Source organism: Gossypium hirsutum, chromosome D02 (assembly GCF_007990345.1).
Source record: "Gossypium hirsutum isolate 1008001.06 chromosome D02, Gossypium_hirsutum_v2.1, whole genome shotgun sequence".
Classification (NCBI taxonomy): domain Eukaryota; kingdom Viridiplantae; phylum Streptophyta; class Magnoliopsida; order Malvales; family Malvaceae; genus Gossypium; species Gossypium hirsutum.
This window is the reverse complement of record NC_053438.1, coordinates 22,496,250-22,502,771: the sequence shown is the minus strand read 5'-3', so window position 1 is coordinate 22,502,771 and position 6,522 is coordinate 22,496,250.

Here is a 6,522-nt window from a genome sequence, read left to right as displayed (position 1 = left end):
TTCACATTGTCTCATTTTGTTACATGGCCAGCCATACGGTCGTGCGACTTTTGATGAAATTTTTCAATTTGGTCCGCACGACTTTAGAGAGTTACACGGCTTAGACACATGGCTGTGTGACCCTAGTTTTTCATAATTGCCTTTATCTATCTAAAATGTTACAATTTGATCCCTGTTTGTTTCCGGATCAATTGTAGAGCTTTTGTAAGCTTGACTTAGACTCATTTTTGTTTGTTATGTATGATACATGTAATAATTGCATGATATTTGATATTCTTGAATTTATTTTTTCATGTAACTATTTCGTTAATTTCATGTAACTAACCAGACTAGGTGAGGGGTGTTACACACCAAGTTCAAACTCAAAACTGTAGAGTATGATAGGCCATCACTTACCGTTCATGTTTTCAATTAATATATTACTAAAATAAAAGTTGAGCAATTTATTATAACTAATCTTATGACTATACTAATATCAGACTTTATAAATGGAATGATATTACTTGAATGTCCTCCATTAATTAAACGAATATTATTACCTAAATTTATAGTTCATTCAATAATTACTAGAATTACCTAATTTACTTAATATTTCCTTTATTATTTCTTCCCAATATGCCTATAAATCTGTAAGACATTTTCTTGTTCTAGCGCCAACAAGTGGGAGTTAACAACATCCATCATTACTTCAACACCCAACTAATTGTGTGTATTTTCATTATCTTTTTTCATATTGCCTTCTGTTTTATACTCTATCATATATATAATATTCTTTTAATTAAAACATTTATATATTTTTTTGTGCATGAAGGAGAGTCCAGTAGAGATAGTAACGAAACGTTAACAAATCTTCGCAATTAATTACGTGAAACAAGGAGAATATGTTTCTGCAATGAACTTGAACACTAGAAAGATTAAGATGAGATGGAACTTAAACTTACCGAATATCAATGTGAAAGGACTGAAATTGTTAAAGGCCTTATTGACCATTACCTCAATGAGTATATTCGACTTTCGTCAAAATGGGTTTAGCAGTCTAACAAAAACTTGCAACTAAGGAGAGAAATTGATAATGTTAAACTTATGGATTGAAAAAATTATCTACTTTTAATCATTAATGTTTGATTTTAAGTTTTTCTAATTAAAATAAATTATTGTATTTTGAATAAATATCCCATAAATGGTTTTGCTACAATTATTTATTTTTCATTCTATAACTATTTTCTCATTACAAATTCTTCTCATTTACACATTTCTGCTTTCAATTGCTAGGAATTTTTTGTGATGCTATGCTATTATTTCCAAAGGAAATTTTTGAAATGTTATGCATATTATTTTTAAGTCACGAACTAAATTTGTATATTCTTAGACAAACTTAAAAGTCCACTTATGTTTTACAGCCGATTAGAAATATACTTTGTACCTATTTTTCTCCTGTACATTATTGCAGATAATTATTCATCCCCTCAGTTATTTTACATATAAAAATTTGATGGTCATCTTCATATGCGACAAAATAGTTAGACCCATTTCCATACCACACAATCTTATTCCCTTGCATAAATTTGAAATTATTAATTTCGAACCAGTGATTGGCAATTTAAATGAAAAAACCCGATACATATGAACTATCAAATTCATCCTAATTCATGCTTATAAAAATATTTACCTTTCTCTATGCAGATGTCAATGATATACTGACATGGATTTCATCCATTACTGAACAAAAAAGACATGGGAAAAAGGTTGATAAGAGGATGTTGGAGATACAAAATGATATCTAAACTTCAATTCTCAAAATTTATTTTTACTCCCATGTTATTATCATTTTATCAATTCCTTAGCATTTTTTGTAACATATAAATAATCATTAGGGGGAATTGAAGATTACACTTTGAGGTAAAGGTTTTCATCAAATTGATGTTGTTAGATATTTGGTTCACACATTCCATGTTATGTTAGAATGGGAATAAATTTTTGCTAGGGTCAGGGGAAGGTTTTGACTCAATTATTTTTAACTACTTATGGCCTACAATTGTGTGGCGTATTTGACAAAATATTAACATGGTCCAACTAGGAATTTCAAGAGTTTCGACCAATCCTTGTGGTGGCCATAGGATTAATTGGATAAGGATTGAACTTTTAATTAATTAAGAGATAATTGTAAGATTTTTCCAAAGAGATTTTTCAAGGATTTATCTGTTGCTTAGAGGATATTATCTTGTTGGTATTTTAGCTTATAAATGGGTATCATTCTCTTTTGGTGATTCATGGCTTGGAGAGCTAGAAATTTACAACCCTTTCAACAAGCATTTGTTCTTTTCTTGTGTTTAGTTTTTAGTTTGTTTTGTTGATTGTTGGTGAAAACTTTTGAGTGTAGTTGAAAGTTGCTCTTAATTTGCGTTTAGTGAACTATTGCTCTCTATTGGGGCTACATGAACTTGCCTTGTAAAGGTTATGGGCTTTAGTCGACAGAGACGGATTGTCACAGTTGCTTGATTTGGTGATTCAATAAGAGTATATCCTGAACAAGGCTTCGTAGACATAGGACTGTTGTATCTGAACTACATTAAAAAATACTTGGTTTTTAGTTTATTCTTCCTCTTTTTTTTCCCTTACAAGTTAAATTTTCATTCTATTTTGCAATGAACTCTCAGCTTAGTCGAATTTATAATATATGTAGACTAATTTTTTTCAAAGGCTGATTGTCGCGTGTGAAATGATATGTGATTTGTGAAAGTATACACATCGGTTCAGGTAATAAAGTGATGAGTGATTATCATTCCCACGAGGATTGGATTGAGGTACAGAAGTTGTCAAGTTATTGTAATATGGTTAATGTTATGGCAAGACTAACGAATAAGATGCTATGGTAAACTAAGGTAAGTATGCAATGATAATTCAAATGAATGATGATGTATACGATAGATAAAATTGATGAATAATTAGAAATGTTATGGAAAAAGTGAGAGCAGAAATGTAATGGTAATAACGAGTGTGTTTATCCGAATAGAATGTAAATAAAGAAATAAATTACTAAATATGTTGTGGAAAAGATACTATGACAAAGAATAAGGATAGAATGATGTTGATTCGTATATACTTTACTGCATAGAAGAGTTCTACAATGGCTTGCCTTTCGTGAAAGCAAAACCTCAAGTTACATTGCCTGTGTCTGTAGGCTTTTTAGATATCTTACAAGGGTTCCTTCTGTATGATCGTGACTCTATGTCTAGAGTCAACTACAAGTGTCTATCAACTACTTGCTCATTTCATTTAATTTTAATCCAACCAATCCAACTCTTTCGGAATTAGAATCAGTTTATAAGTATGCAAACAGTCTTCTATGTCTAGAGATTATTTACATTTTAATTAAGAAATAAGAACAATCAAATGAACCAGTAAAGTAAATTAGATATATATTGCATCCATAAAAATAGTTAAGGTTTCATCGAAAATAATCCTAGCCCTATGAGGTTTAGCTCATGGGCTAGGAAATAAATTATAAACCAAAATATTATCTGACATTGTGTTCAACCACTTCAATTAAATCTTTTGAAGGAACACCAATGGAAATAACAGAAGAACTTCGGGAAACAACTTCCGCTTGCCTAGTCCACACTTCGATAGCACAACGTCTTATGATGGCTAAGAAGGATAGCCTTCGACTTCCTTTCCCTTGTGCAATCGAAACCCTATTCACGCCTAAGGATCTCTCTTTTTTTATTCTTTTTATTTTACCATTTGGGAGGTCTCTTTTATCAGCTTTAATAGATAGATTAGGCTAGGTTCAGCTAACAACTCATGATTTATCTAGTACAAGTTTGAATTTGAACTGGGATTGTTGCGCAAAAAATGCTGACTTGGTCTTCCAGACATTGCTACGGCATCCGTGTTGGCAAACTATCTGCACTTTGCCCTAACAAAACACCACTTCTTTATTTTCTCATTCTAAAACTTGTTCCTGCCACTCTAACACACAAAAAACTCCACCACAAGCGATTAAAAACACCTAATTCCAACACAGTCCAAGTCCTAATGCAGTATTAGAAATTCTAACTAAAATGTCCTGATATGTAACAAATGTACTTAAGTACAAGCAATTAGCTAGTCTAAAGGCATGAAATATAACTCTTTTCAAGAGTTATCACACACCCAAACTTGAGTTATTGCTTGTCCTCAAGCAAAATACACCTAAATGCATGAATGCACCCATTCTACCTTGGCAAAAAACCTTCTTATACTGCCTAGCTATTCGAAAAACAATTTATACCTCTGTTCTCAGCAATATTCTCAAACTAATTCGAATATCAAAGGTTTGCTCAGCAAAGGCAATGCAAAAATTTCTTCTTAAAAAGAAAATTTCCTAAGTACGCATGCATTCTTTCTTTTGTCCTATAGCAAATATCTTTTTATTCACTTAGTTCATTCATTACATAAACATAAGCCACTTTCTTTAAGGCCATATCAAAGTATATTATTCACATTTTCATATATTTATTCTCCTTTTTCCTTTCTTTTTTTTATGGAAACCATATTAGGGGATTTAGTCATGTCCCAAAAATTTGTTTGACTTGACAATCACGATAGCATACATCGAATTGCCAAGTGCCTCATCCTGTCACAATTTAAACCAAAAGTCACTCATGAAGCTAAGGCCTTTAACTAAAAAGATGGATGGAGCATACAACTACCTTCTTAGATACTCAGTCATTTGCTACAACAGAATGACCTAAAAATTATATCATACACTCTTACTTAGACCCTCCTTTCTGATCAATACCAAGATAGAGAAAAAAAAGTGATGCTGACCTACTTAGCAACTCTAAGCATTGGAGTGCATACCTAATTAAACAAAATGTTGTAGCAATTTAACTAATGTTTGGTTTTAGAAATCCCTGAGGGTAGTAAAAGATACTTACTATATTTTGAAAAAAGAAACAAAAAAATATAGTATAGGACATTCCATTTTTAGAAATTAATTTCCAAGCAACTTATCCTAAGCTAACTTCACCCAATCCATTGTTACCTATTCTAGGTACATCGAGAAAAAAAATTAAGCTTATCATCGAACATCATAAAGAAAAATTGTACTTCTTATAGACAAAGCAATATTTCCATAGTTATTATGCCATGGCTAAATATCATATATACCAATTTGAACATATTAAATACAAAACGCAGCCTAGATGCACAATACACTCCCAAACCTAAGGGATGAATTGTTCTCAATGCATGTAAAATCATGAATAGTATATAAAAAGTATGAATATGCACACAAACGAAAGAAAAAAAATTATGCAATGCATGAGAGAAAAAAACAAAAAATTAACTTTCTTGTACTAGAACGTTGGTACTTCATTCAATTGTTTTTGTGGACTTGCAAGTATTGACTTTGTATCGCATCTTTCTTTTCCGTAGGTCAAATTCCTCACCTTCTTTGTTAGTTCTGTTAGTTCATCAATCAGTTGATCGATTGCTTGATCCTGTGCCATCATGAAGGTGGGTGAAGATGTCGGTACAGGAGTTTTACCTTTTTTCAATGGCAATAGGTGGTGCAGTGGCAGGGACATTTGGTTCTTCCTTTTCTTCTTCTACATCCTTCTTTACTTTGGCAGAGGTTGAATTTTATAGCCACTCTTCAGCAGCTTTTTCTTTGTCTGTAGTGGCTCTTTCAGTCATGGAGTCAGTTCTAGCAGCGGGTGGAACTGGCTCTTCTCTGCACTCATTAGATGAGAGCAAAGTAACTGGGAAAGTAGGAATTCTGGCATGGGTCTCTAAATTTTTTTTGGAGGGATCTTCTTAATGCCAAATCCATATCTTTCACATACAACCAATATCGAACTTGGCATTCGTTGCTTTGTTCCAACTCTTCCATCATCTGGTATTGCTGCACCTCAAATAGAGACAACCTCTGTTCTAACTGCGATTCATTGTATCCCATGTGGGGTTCATCCTTCAATAAAAATCCCTCATAACATTTCTCTATAATGCTACGACACACTATTGCTCAGTACACACTAACAAATCCTGCTTCTTTGACCATGCTGCTGTTCATAATAATAATAAAAAACATAAATGAAGTTGTATTAAAAATAAAGAGAATAAAAATGACAATGGTAAATAAAACAGAAAAAAAACACTACTTATTAACAAAAACAAAAAGTTCAAACATCACGAAGGCTAACATTTTGCTTGTCATGCTCTATAGGAGCACCCCAGTAATGCTTCAAGCATTTTCCATTAACCTTGAATGTAGCCCCTGTTCTTAGGTCCTGACCATCAAGATTTTAACTTACGAGGAAATAATTTAAGCCTGGAATTGAACAATAATACCTGCTGTCCAGGTTCAAATTGCCTTGGCAAAATTTTGGCATCATACCATCGCTTGGTCTTTTCCTTATACAAACAAGCATTCTTATATTCTTATGTTCGAACTCTTCCATCTCATTCAATTCTAGCAATCTCTTGCCGCCAGCAGCAGCCCAATCCATGTTCAGCTTATTAATCGCCCAAAACGCT